This window comes from Amyelois transitella, chromosome 5, assembly GCF_032362555.1.
Source record: "Amyelois transitella isolate CPQ chromosome 5, ilAmyTran1.1, whole genome shotgun sequence".
Classification (NCBI taxonomy): domain Eukaryota; kingdom Metazoa; phylum Arthropoda; class Insecta; order Lepidoptera; family Pyralidae; genus Amyelois; species Amyelois transitella.
In genome coordinates this window covers 2,821,839-2,834,822 of record NC_083508.1, presented here as the reverse complement: position 1 = coordinate 2,834,822, position 12,984 = coordinate 2,821,839, and positions in this window count along the sequence as shown.

Genomic DNA, 12,984 nt, shown 5'->3' with positions numbered 1-12,984 from the left:
AGATTAAAATTATATTTCACGTTATAAATTCTGGGAGTAATATTTTGATCAAATCAGGGACGCTCTGGTAATAGGTTGATGAAGTCAAAGGCGAAACGTTTTATGTATACTTATACATACATAGGTACATATGGTCACGTCTATATCCCTTGCGGGGTAGACAGAGCCAACAGTCTTGAAAGGACTGAATGGCCACGGTCTGCTATTTGGGTTAATGATAGAATTGAGATTCAAATAGTCACAGGTTGCTAGCCCATCGCCTAAAAAAGAATTCCAAGTTTGTAAGCTTATCCCTTAGTCGCCTTTTACGACATCAATGGGAAAGAGATGGAGTGGACCTATTCTTTTTTTGTATTGGGGCCGGGAACCACACGGCTTATACTTTTCTTACGTATACTTATAAGTATCTTTTCAAAAGTTACAAGGAAAGAGACATACATATTTACATACATACATATAATCACGTCTACATCCCTTGCGGGGTAGACAGAGCCCACAGTCTTGCAAAGACCGATAGGCCACGCTTAGCTATTTGGCTTTAAGATAGGATTGAGATTCAAATAGTGACAGGTTGCTAGCCCATCGCCTAAAAGAAGAATCCCAAGTTTATTACATATTTCCTGGGACTAATCTGAATATTCTTCCGCTTGGCTTTTATGCCCGGTTAAATACTCGTCACTCTGCAGAGGAGCCCGGGTTGTGCCTTTGTCTATGGAGCCTGGATTAGGTGAGTCAGGTTTTTTAACAAAGCGACTCTCATCTGACCTCCGCAACCTTTTTAGATGAAGTGAACGATCCGTATTGGATCGATTACACATCCAGTTGCCTGAATGTGCAGGCAACTGGATCGATCGATGTTTATTCTTACCGTAAAAGCAAATGTATAAAGCTTTGGAAATAGTCATTGGTACATGGCCGAAGTGGGATTCGAACCTGTGCCTTTCTGCGCATCACGCATTTAATTGGGCATCTTGCAGATTCGACTACCGACGCTTTTTTCTGATGGTGAGCTGAAAAATACAGCTGAACGTGGCGTCCCGGTACTTTCAAGATTGTTGGCTCTGTCCACTTCGTAAGGAATAAAGACGTGATTATACATACATACATATGGTCACGTCTATATCCCTTGCGGGGTAGACAGAGCCAACAGTCTTGAAAAGACTGATCGGCCACGTTCAGCTATTAGAATTGAGATCTAAATAGTGACAGGTTGCTAGCCCATCGCCTAAATAAAGAATCTCAAGTTTGTAAGCCTATTCCTTTAGTCACCTTTTACGACATCCATGGGAAAGAGATGGAGTGGTCCTATTCTTTTTTGTATTGGTGCCGGGAACCACACGGCACGATGTGATTATGTATATGTATAATGGTAAATGGTTACCAGGTTATATGGATACATTACATATTTCAAGCAAGACGAAATGTGAAGAGTGGAGTGGCCAAAAGAAGGCTCTTTTATCTTGAAATATGATTCCAATAATGTCTGAAATTCGGCCAACAGTCAGCTCTCGTAACAAATACGTGACGTAACTCAATAATGGGTTAGTTACGGGATGAGCTTGTCCAAAGAAAAGAGGTGAAGGTGGAACTTTATGGTTTATTTATTTTTATTCAAGTATTCTATAAATATATATAGTGGGATATATTTGTTATTCAGAATTTGTGAAATTAGTAGTCCTCTATCAATAAAGAGGGCCGCTTCAGTTAATCCAAAAAAGTTTGTTTTTATTCTCAAAAGTATCAGTTTATATGGTAGCATATATATGTATATTTACTTAAGGTTTGACTGTTAGAGAACGCCTTATGGCATTCAGTCAACTTATTGTACATTATTTTTGGTGCAATTAAGTTTAAATTAATGATCGAAAAATATATTTATTTCGTATTAAAAATATAACTTAAACTAAACCAATAAAAAAACATATAGTTCGATTATTTTTTGGGTTAGGTTATTTAATTTTCGACACTATATCAAGATTTTTTTTAAATATAGGTTTTGTTTTCAAAGTAAGTAAATTTTTTTGTTATATCACGTCATTTGATTTGAAACCGTTCCTTAATAATCCATACTTCCATATCAATAATATAAAGTATAAAGTGCTTCTTCACTAAGTAAATACTAAGTACAAGTACTACATGAAATTTCATTCACACGGATTAAGAAGGACTTGTGATACCTTTTATTCCATATTGAAGTTCTCTTTCCCTCGTTTTCTTTTTCTCGGGCAGCGCCGCGGGCGAAAGCTAGTTAATCTTTAAATTGCAATTTATACAAACCATAAGCCTCCGATTGCGAAATATTATCCGTCGAAATTGAAATATGTCTTCCGGCGGGCTCATCAAAAAATATGATTTCAATATGACCTTAAAGACCTCACATTTCCATTGAACTGTTCTTCATAGATTGCATAAAATATTCAACTTTTACCGTTTCCATCACAAACACTCAATGAACGAATTCTTTTGAGGACATTCGCCATTTCAAGATGTTTTTTTCGCTGGCACTCTCGTTAAATGAAAATTTCCTCCAAGCGAAATACCTATTTAGTCAAATTTATTTCCCTTTTGTATTGAAACAATTAAATTGGTAATTACTTGAAGGTGTTGACCTTCACGGTTCTTATGCCTTTTCTTTTAGTTGCTAACAAATTTCTCTTAAATTCTTCTGCTATCAAGTTTGACCTTTTGAATATTCAGAATTTGTGAAATTAGAAGTCCCTCTCTTGATAAATACGACGCTTCAGTTAATCCAAAATAGATTGGATTTTATTCTCATTATAAAAAAATAATATTTTGTTAACAAAATAATTAAAATTGTATTTAGAAACAATTCAGGCTGCAAATATTATTTGAAAATAGTATCGCTATCCAAAGATGCCCAAATGAATTAATTGTTTTTACTAACTTTAACTAGGTATTACAAATATTAGTAAGTGAAAAGCCTTTTATTGATAGACTTAACAAATATTTGTGTTCTAAATGAAATATCAGATCTGTTTAGCATCTTAGTTATGTCAAACAAACTAGAAATTTATAAAGGTGACGTGGTTGGAGCCAAAGAAAGAAGGTGAATTTTACGACCTCATAGAAATAAAAGAGAATATATTTATTAGACTAATGTAAATATATATTTTGTATTTTTTTACCATCAAATTTATACAATATGTCTGCTTCTATGTAGCGTCCGCAATTTACTGAATTATTTTTACATAAATTACTGACTCATAATAACAAAAGTCATTAATGAAGAGTTATATTGGAGGTTATAAGTTAAATGTTGGTTTATTTCATTATGGATTCTGAAATCGGCTCTTTAATGATCGTAAAATTGCCGCTTGGAATACTTTGTAAACAATTAATTATACCTATGAAGCAAAACCGTTAATTTACGTCGATTTTGATGTAAATTTAAACAATAACGAGTGGTTATAAACTATTTCTATACGTTACTGACTTTCCCACTTAGCTTTGGCCTGTATTAAATGTGAATTCTGTTTTTCTCATTAGCATTTTGAGAAAATAACAGTCCATCAGCATCCTGGCGTTATGTCTAGTGTATCCTAACATCTCTGGAGAACCAGAGGTTGTTGTTCTATGATCACACCCAGTTACCTGAATGTGCAGGTTTCTCTCTATATTTTCCCTCATCTCATTAGCATAGGTAAATTAATCAACTCGGAGTTGGAGAACAAATTGCTGCAGTAGGATTGGAACTTCCACCATTAGTATCAGTCAAATGTATATTTTTGCCAAGAATTCAATGTTCAAATCTAAGCTCTGAAACTATTAGTAGTTCACACAATATACAGTATGATGAAAAAGGAGAATAACGGTAAAATCAACCATCAATATCGTTACATGAAATTCTGAAGTTATTTTAACAGGAAAAACGGTACAAAATATTATTTCATTCATCGCACGTTTTACGCGGGTCCCCAAACCTCATACCCTTACGGAAACATCAATGTTATCTGAGATAACAATTATATATCATGGAGAATGGAAAGCCACGGGTTATTAACATAGAGGGAGGTTGGAATAACACACAATGTTTTGGGAACGTGTAAGTTATTATAGGTACGATAACAAAAATGTATTCTGGGAATGACGTAGTGGGGATTCCGTGATTTTTTAAACAATAAATCTCATTTTGAGGGAGTTTTAATAATAAGTTTTTTTGTATTACATTCATAGTTTAGACAGCCAGTTAGGTAGTGCGGTAATGTGTTTGTCTCTGAGTAACAAGGTTCAATCTCCGGTCAGGTAAAAAAGCGCATCCAGATTCTGACTGTTATTATGTCACAGACCAGCGCATTGGTTGATTCCCTGTCTCTTTCTGGTCTGGCCCTATTTTCCACTTTATCACTTTCCATTTTCTGCGCTCAACAAGCGTCTATCCTTTTGCTCATATTTCCAGCTCATAGCCACTTCGACCTGATCAAGAAACACAAGCAACTTGTGATGACAGATGAGAACGTAACTAGATAAAAGAGACAAAGAGTAACAGCACTTTAGAAAGATATTAGCAATTTAGAGTCTATTTATCTAAATAGTTCTCATGTTTGCTATAATTTGGCTCCAAAGTGCGACTAACTTTACTAATGTCGAAGTCACCTCGGGATTTTCATTTACCCCGTTCCTAAATTTCCCTTGCGATAAGCTCAAATGTTTCCATTTAACGCGTGTCACTCCTCAACAGCATACAGTCCTCGAGAGTCTAATACATATGTTTAGTTTAGTGAATTAATTAAAATGTTGAATGTAGCCTATGTTTTGTTGTTTTAATGTAGTATTAAGTTAGTAGGTTTAGAATCATTAATAGGAAGGTATCCACTTAAAAGTCTACTTATCAGAATGGGCTAAAATGTAAGTTCAAAACGTAGTTGCGAGTGAAAATTGTCACTTAAAAGACGCTTGGCTGGAATTCTAAGAGCTTTTATATTGGATACTTAAGTCTGAGGAAGTTTTAAGTAAGAATAGCTATCGCAATTTTATTTTCGAGTTTGTACCAAACATTTCTCGAATTAGTAAGTAAGTATTTAAATTTTAACTTCAATATAAGGTATATTTTGTTAGCGACAAAGTATACTTTATATTGAAGTTAGTATTCAATTTCCATAAATAATTATTAGATATTACTATAAACAAATTGTCGTTCTGATATATATTCAAGATACTGTTAACTGTTTGCAATGAATAAATTAAAAACTACTAGACCAATTTTGATGACATTTGGTACCAGAGACAATAGATGATATTTATTACTCCTGGGGGTTTTATAAAGATCAAGGGCACTTTTTTTCGAAAATTCCCATTTTTCTTTCAGTTTCAAACTAGCTACGCCGAAGTGTGGATTTTTCTGTAACCCCTTTTGTAATTTTCGGCTAAATAATAAATTATTTGATTTAAAATATTCAAAGTTTGGCAGGGTTTATTATTATTTTTAACACGAAAATTAATCTGTGTTTTCCCGACCTCAATTTAAGACCAACAACATGCATTATATTTTTCCACAAAAACAACAAACAAATTGTGTAAAGTCTACAACGACCGAAGTAAGGATATAACAGCAAAACTTGCACTTTCACGCTCAATGCTTTCCAATTTTGGAAACTGTTGTTTTGTTGTACCACTCTTTTTAAACTATGTATATCCTGGTAGGTACCTGATTCCATACAACAGGAGTATTAACTTTTATTTTCTATGACTTTATCTGTTTGAACTTTTTTGTACTGTGGCGACATTTCTTACGTCACACGTTAAGAACCAATCACAGCGAAGCTTTGCCTTCAGCCAATTGCACCGGAGATTCTATATTGCGCAATTTATGTTTCTACGGATTGGAGCATAATAATCTCATAATACTTAGCCTGGCAAAATATAAGTCGTTTGTGGCCGTTGCGCCCGAATCATCGCTCCCACAGTATAAAATACATAGATTAGGTATATATCATAAAAGTCATCTTTAATGTTAAAAGATTTTATTTATCAGTCAGCCGTTGGCTCACACAATAAAACAAAAGTTCTAAAATAGTGAAAATTTGCATTTAAACTTTTTCTCAAAATCGATGATTTTATTTACGTCTCTATTCGCCTTTATGCCTCACATGCTGCACAACTGTTTTTCTTGCAAACCTCATATTTAAAATTCACTAAAATCACTCTCAAACAGTGCATAATACCTAATAAACGACGTATGATCCAATCATCCTGGTAGTAAAAGGCAAAATTACATTTTATACAAAAAGCCTTAATTTTTTGCATAAGTTAATACGCCTACACACGGAACGTCAAAAGAAATAACGAAGATATTATGAGTAAATTTGAAGAGGCGTGAATTTTAATCATTTACAAAACAGAGATAGTACAAAGCTTAGTCATCTCTACAAAAGTATTGAACTCAGTTTGAGAATGGATATGTGGTTAATACGTGATAATCATAAAAAACTATGCGTTAATTAATCTATTTATTTTATATCGTTTTAACCTACCTCACTTTTATGTTAATTTTAATACTAAAGCCCATTGCTTTTGGTACTCAAATAAAGGTAGACAATCTTTCGTGTTTTCATAAGAAATATTTATTAAGTAAATAATTTATGAGAAGAAAAAGCAAAACGAAATATCACTTGTAATAATGAATAATTTGTGCAAATAACCATACTTTATTTTAAGAAAGCATTTTACACCGAAAATAATTATAGTTTACACCTTTATTTCATTAGTTTGCACTTCGCGTCGTTGGTCATATTTACACTAAGGTACGATCAGCTAAAAAAGTTTCGCTATTGTTTATAAAAAGTAACTAAATCAATTCTGTGTAGTAATTCATATAACACTGTCAATAGTGCCAACACGAACATGAAGTGCTAACTTAGCTCGTTTTTATGGCTCTAGCTCCGTATCGTTTATGTTTTGTGGCCCCGGGTCGACGCCGGTGGAATATGGAAGTGGGCATAATTACAGTTTCTGCCGATATCGCCTGTGCCTAACACAATTTACGTGTCAAATTATTTTACCGAAATCGGATCACGGAATATAACTTAGTTACCGTGTGGGGTCACTGTTGCTTCTTGAATACTTTATCAGCTAATTCTAATTATATACGGTTAATTATACCTTACAATTTCACTTCGTAATGCATTTGTTTGATGAGGGTGAATGCCCCGTGGCTGTCTAAGTAGAAATAAGGTAATAGAGAATCCACAATAGATAGTTGTCGTAGAAAAGTAAAATTAGGATTTAACTCCCCGCATTTCTCATCCACGATACATACAACTTGAGGGTTCTAGGCAAAAGTGATTGGGCATTATTTGATGCATGCATTACTTTAGGCCTTATTATGCTTACCACTAGGCAGATTGAGGTCAAACGCACCCAAATTATTTAATAAAAAAGAATTAAATAAATGTGCAAATTTAAATACTACATGTAAACCACTTAAGTATTTTTTGGCACATTAGTGGTAAACGATATATAATTTAAAAAAAAATATACAGTTTCCACAAATTTGACCCGTGTTCTAATTTTTTGATAAAAAATTAAATAATCAAATGAATTTTAACAATAAAAATGTACGATGAAACATTATATTCAAATATAATGTTTAAATGGATATATCGCAATATTTTTTATGCAAATAGTGTTTGTTTGTTACCTTTTACGCAATATCTATTGATTTAATTTAACTGATTAGCTTATGTTTAGGATTAGTTATACATACATACATACATAAAATCACGCCTCTTAGGATTAGTTATTTTTGTTTTAATATATTCTATTAGATATATCTGCATCTATCTTTTAGTAAAAGGAGATTTGGAGATGGGTACCTTTTATCCCGGTAAAACTATATTTCCAGTAGGATTTGCGAAAAACCTGTAATCTATGGTAGGTGGCGCTAAAGTCGCGCGGGCGAAGTTGCGGGTAATACTAGTTGAAAATAAATTCTCAAAATAAAGAATTCGGATTGAGTTAAACACACTAAGACACTTGGAGAAAACATATGCGAGCATGTGTCCTCATGAATAAATATCACAAAAGATGAATGAATTGCAAGTTTCCGAGCGTAACAAACGACTTAAGTATTTCTAATGTGATGGAATTTGAACATTGTTTCGGTATAAGGAGAAAGAAACTTGTGGCACGTGCAAATTTTACTAAATAAAAAAGAAATTCTCTTAGGTAAATTCAGGTTCTAATAAGTACGTGTTTTCATAACAAATTGGCTCTTAAGGATGGCCTAATTTGAGAACTAATTAGGACTTTAAAAGCTGTAGGGAAATTTTGCATGATATGAAAAATTTAGGCAGGCATTTACCTGTAGGCAGAGTCTTCATAGCCCCAAGTCCTGATTCTTCCGTTTCATACACATTCATAACTCTCTTTAAATTACGCCTATTCGTCTTTACGTGTTTTACCTACCTTTTGACAAATGCCTAAGAAAAACCAATCAACGAAATTCATGATGTTTTTTTATTTCTCTTTTCCAAAAGGACTTGAAAATACATTACTTATATTTACAAATACCTGCAATTCTCAGAAATCATTCACCAAAGTCAGTTAGTTAAAGCAAAATTAACCAAGCAACGAAGTAACATCAGACAAACACGATTTTGAAGCAGTAATTTTCCCAGAGGCAGAAAATTCCGAGTAGATCCCACTTCAAAGTTCAGAAGAACTTTCGACACGCCTCGGAGATTAAGCCAATGTTTTTGTACATAAAATTTCAAAGGTATTGGAGCCCTCAAAGAAACTTACGTAACGTACGCTTTTATGGGATGTAAGCTAGATTTTTCGTGTGGAATCTTTAGAATAAATCTGGGTAGTGGGTTGAAATAATCTTTTCAATGTTCTTTGAACACGGTTAGAATGCAATATAAAAGAATAGATAAAATATTTTAGAGCTATTTATATAGAGAACGACTGACGAATAATATCAATGGACAGCCATAATCGCTGAGTCTTATTTGAAATTCGTTGCATAGGTTCACTTTGTGAGAGAAGCCGCGCTCATTTTCTCGTGTCAGTTAGAAGTGTTGTTATCAACCATAGATGCAAAGTCTGCAAATATGCTTATTTACTAAAGTGAGATTTAAGCTATAAGTATATATTATTAATTTTACAAAAAAAAACATTTTAATATTTGTATAAATCATATTATCAGTATCAACACAACGATTCAAATGTCAACTATGAATAGCCTCCTTACTGATTCAACAAGCTTGCTAGAAGCTCTTGTTACAGACAGAGAGACAGAAATAACGACTGATCCACTTGGCTATTTCACAGAACGAGGAAGTGCCGGCCTATATAGGCTCATTCCCTCGCCTTTTGCTACTCGCCAATTCGCTAAGTTCACTTATAATATACCTAGTTAGTTATATTTAATTTTTACTGAAAGAATCCCTCATCTGAAAAAAGCAAAGCAAAGCATTACAATGCAATGCGATAATACAGATTTTTAACAGGTATCTTAAAAAGTTTATTTATCCCGACTTATTTCGGCTAGCTTTCGAGAGACGAACTAATTCATTAGTTCATCATTAATAATTTACAATCTTAAACATAAATAAATATGTTGACAAATTAAATATTCCTTATGCGGTTGGTAAGGCTTAAAAAAATGTCTCAAATAGAAATAAATTGTACGTAATTTTGTAATTAGAAGAATGAGGTCTACAACTACATACATACATAAATCACGCCCCTTCCCAGCGGGGTAGGCAAAGACCACATCTTTCCAGTTGCCACGATCCCTGCCTACTTCTTTCGCTTCATTCATATTCATAACTCTCTTCATGCAATTCGGTTTCGGGTACTCTTAACCTGACCATTTGCTAGAACGTCTCCAATTTGATCAAGGTACGTTCGTCTAGGCCTTCCCAATTCGTTGAGGTCTAATTTACACGAATACATAATAATTATTTTCAGAGCTTTTACTCTCCAAAAGAAAAAAGAAACAACGTAGATGCGCAAAAAGTTAACTTATCGAATTCGTATCTAGTTACTAGTTCTATCTATTTGCCTTTCATTCATGGTGGTGTGTTGCTATTGCGAATAGAGGCGATTGAGAACTCATTCAATTTGGGGCTGATAGAAACGAGATCGATTGGCGCGTTCCGGAATTTCGGTCTAGATTCAAAATGGCCTAGGGCTGTAACAATATTGCTTTGTATTTTATTTATTACATATAATCACGTCTATATTCCTTGCGGGGTAGACAGAACCAACAGTCTTGAAAAGACTGATAGGCCACGTCCAGCTGTTTGGGTTAATGATAGAATTCAAATTTAGTGTTAAATTTGTGTCTGTTTTTACAATTAATTGTATTTGAAAAATTGTTAAGCGTCAATCGATGATAAAAAATTTATTGAGTTTATTTACCGCTTTGTGCCTGACTAGCTGTGCCCGCGACTTTGTCGGCATAAAATAGTTATTACGGGCATCAGTCCTCAAGGATGAATAATTTTTCCCGATTTTTTCACATTCTTCATTATTTCTTCGCTTCTCATAGTTGCAGCGTGATGTTAAATCTTTCTCTATTTTTCGAATTTTTCAATTCGAACCAGTAGTTCCTGAGATTAGCGCGTTCAAACAAAAAAACTCTTTATAATATTAGTATAGATAGATATATAAATACGTGTATTACAGATAAGGGATTGAATGTTATTTTGGTCAAATATGTATATATGACGTACAAATAGTGGACTTAAAGCCATATGGTATTCTCTGTCTGTATGTACGCATTAATCTTGTAAAGTCGTGGAAGGATTTTGTTTCTCTTTGAAATGTTAGAAAGAGGGCCTATATCTATACATACTACCCGTGTGAAGCCGGGTCACTAGTTATTATTACAATGGTTAATTCCCTGAAAATCTTCTCCTTTAACGGCTACACAAAGTTACCTATTTAGGGCCACGTCCCCGGGGATCACATGCCTGTTCAAACAAGTACGTGACATTTGTTTTGTTTTACAAACAATAGAGTCAATGACCTGGCGTGTTAGCTTTGAATTAAGCGACCTCAACTTATTCCCTCGACTACCTTTTTTAGGTTTCTGATACTCGTTTTTGAGTCACAAAGACCTTGATTCGAAACAGCATACATACATACATATGGTCACGTCCATATCCCATGCGGGGTAGACAGAGCCAACAGTCTTGAAGACTAAATGGCCACGTTCAGCTATTTGGCTTAATGATAGAATTGAGATTCAAATAGTGACAGGTTGCTAGCCCATCGCCTAAAAGAAGAATCCCAAGTTTATAAGCCTATCCCTTCCTATCCCTATTCGAAACAACATATATACAATTGCGTTTTTGTCATGTATAACGGGTAGACATGGATGATGGTCACAACAGTCTTAAAATGACTAGATGGCGAAGTTCTAATAGAGACAGGTTGCTATCCCAAGTTTATAATCGGGAATATTTACGTATAAGGCATAGATATGACTTAAGAGAGATATCTTCCTTTACTCTTTTATAAGTTTTCTTTCACTTCTCTTTTTCCCTATAGAAGATTTTTTCTAAGATTAAGCTGGATAAGAAGAGATAACACATGCTGTATCTGTGTAAATAGTACCTTATGTCATAATGAAATAGATTTCTTCAAATAATCTAGGTTTTGTTTACGCAATGACTAGTTAATGTTCCTGGATAATAATATTTAACATCATCGTTTCTTTCGATTAGTAAGGCGAACTTTGTATTTACCAAGATAAAGCGAAATATTAATTAATGCTAGCAATTCTTCTTTTACGCGAAAGGCTAGCACCTGTCACTATTTGTATCTGAAATACGGTTGAACGAGGCCTTCAAGTCTTTGCGAGATCGTTGGCTCCATTTACCCCGTTAGGGATAAAGACGTGATTATATGTATGTATGTATCTACTCAACCCGAGTCATTATTTATGAAAAGGAAACAAAATACTTCATGTTTCCGCACCATATTCAATAAAGGACAACTTAAAAAAGCAAAATACACAAGTCAGCGCAATATTTTATCGTTGGGAAAAACTTACAAGAACAATTTGCCGATACATTTTTTATGTTTCGCCTCTCCCGGAAAGTCAACGGGACAGAAATATGGGACTCTTACTATGAAAACTGTTTCGATCTTCGTACGTAGTTCGTGTGCTATTCAGTGAATGTATGTAATTTTGCTCTCATTTAGAAAAGGTAAATTATGCATTTTGATAAAATTGTTACATTGGATTTATAAGAATCAGCAGATCAACCATAATATATATAGTCATATAAAAACAAACATAGGCACCTATATCGACCCTTTACTCTGTAGCCCTGACGAGAAAGACAGCGCCAATAGTGTCTAAAAGAGTGAAAGGCCACGTTTAGCTTTAATGGCTTAGCGATGGAATTAAAGTTCAGTTACTGGCAGGTAGCTAGCTTAAAAGGAGAATATCAAGTTTAAAAGCCTTGCCCTTATTTGACTTTTACCCGAAAGAGAGGACTCTGGATCACATTTAGATATTTTTTTCGTTACTAGACAAAGTTAATACCGTCTAAAAATAACTAAGTATATTCTTTGAGGTTCCTTTTTTTAAAAAATAATAATTTTCTTTCATTAGATCAAAATGTACATTACTAATATACTTTGTATATAATTAGCAATTAGCTCGGGGCAAAATACGAAAGTCGTTTTTGTTTCAGAGTAAGGGCTCGGCTCGGGACCCTTTTAGAGAAAATAAATCACCCAATTGACCTCTTCGTATACTATACATGTCTCGTAAAAGTCACCTGCCAATAATAATTTCGGACGTGTAAACTGTTTATTGGATGAATGATACCTAAAAATAAATCTGTTTGTAAGCATATCCGTTCAGATTAAAAATAATTCCTTTTTACTCAAGCAAAATAGATATCAAAAAGCTTTTTTTTTATTCTTTATATATTTTGGAGTGTAATAGAGTATTTTTTAATTACCAGTAATAACAACCTCAATATTTAAGTTTTTATTGGT